The following is a 1172-nucleotide window of genomic DNA, read 5'->3' on the forward strand; positions in this document are numbered from 1 at the left end:
TGTTATTAAGACACTTACTCTGCCTCTGCTTTCATTGGCAACAAATAAGTTTGCAAGATGATTTATGTATATTTTACAGTTTAATTCCTCAGTAATGTTATACAACTACTGAAACAAAAATTTAGATACTTAGAATTTAATGTAGCAAGGCTGCATATTAAATTCTTCCTCATATTCCCAAGTGTAAATAATTTGTGTCTGTGAATAAGTCTTTATAAACTTTGTGATGAGCAATATATTCAGCCTATACCACACACACACACACACACACACACACACACACACACACACACACACCAAATTTGTCAAATGGATCTGGTCTGCCCATTTATAACCTGATGTCCGCCAGTTTGCAATCTTTGTTTGAGGAGATATTATTTTCTTCTTCTTGCATTGCAGGGCATTGCAGGGTTTAGATCAGGCAGTGGCCAAGCATAGTGACTTGGTGTGTGCTCTTCTTCTGGCCTATATGTGTCTGAAACGTGATGCTGTCTCTTTGTTACATTTCTCTTGCTGGTTTTAAGGACTGGTGTTTATTTTTTCTCATTTACAGGGAAATTCTAAATCAGATGGATGTGGAACTTCTAGACTTTCTGCAAAAGCTGTTTCCATGTAACAGCTTTCAAAAGTGCAACTGAGGGTGGAAGAAAGGGCCAGACCAGGACTTTTCAATCCTAACTGTACATTTGAATCACCCAGAGATCTTTTAAAAAATGCTGATTCTATAGCTATGGCATCAGAAATACTGATTTAGATTGTTTATAGTGGGACTCCGGGCACTAGTATTTTTTTTTAGAAAAAGCTCCCTAGATATTCTAATCTGCAGCAGGGTTGAAAACTGACTAAATTGATGAATATGTGTTTGTCAGAAGGTCCCAAATATCCACTTTGGTTCTTGATCAATTGCTTTCTCCTTTACTAAAATTAGAGACGTGTATAATAAGGAGCGAGGACAGGCTAACTGTACAATTATGTATTGTTTTGTTGTTAACCAGAATACGGTTGTTTATAATTATATAGTAGCTGGTTACATAGGCAAGAACATAGGCTAATGTATATATTTGATATAGAGACTGGCAGAGCAGAGAACTTCTGAAGTGGATTCTAACGATCCCTACTGTCTGGTTGTCACATCCTTGTGAAAACCCATTCCTCCCATTACACATGTGCTG

Source organism: Mus caroli, chromosome X (assembly GCF_900094665.2).
Source record: "Mus caroli chromosome X, CAROLI_EIJ_v1.1, whole genome shotgun sequence".
NCBI classification, from domain to species: Eukaryota; Metazoa; Chordata; class Mammalia; order Rodentia; family Muridae; genus Mus; species Mus caroli.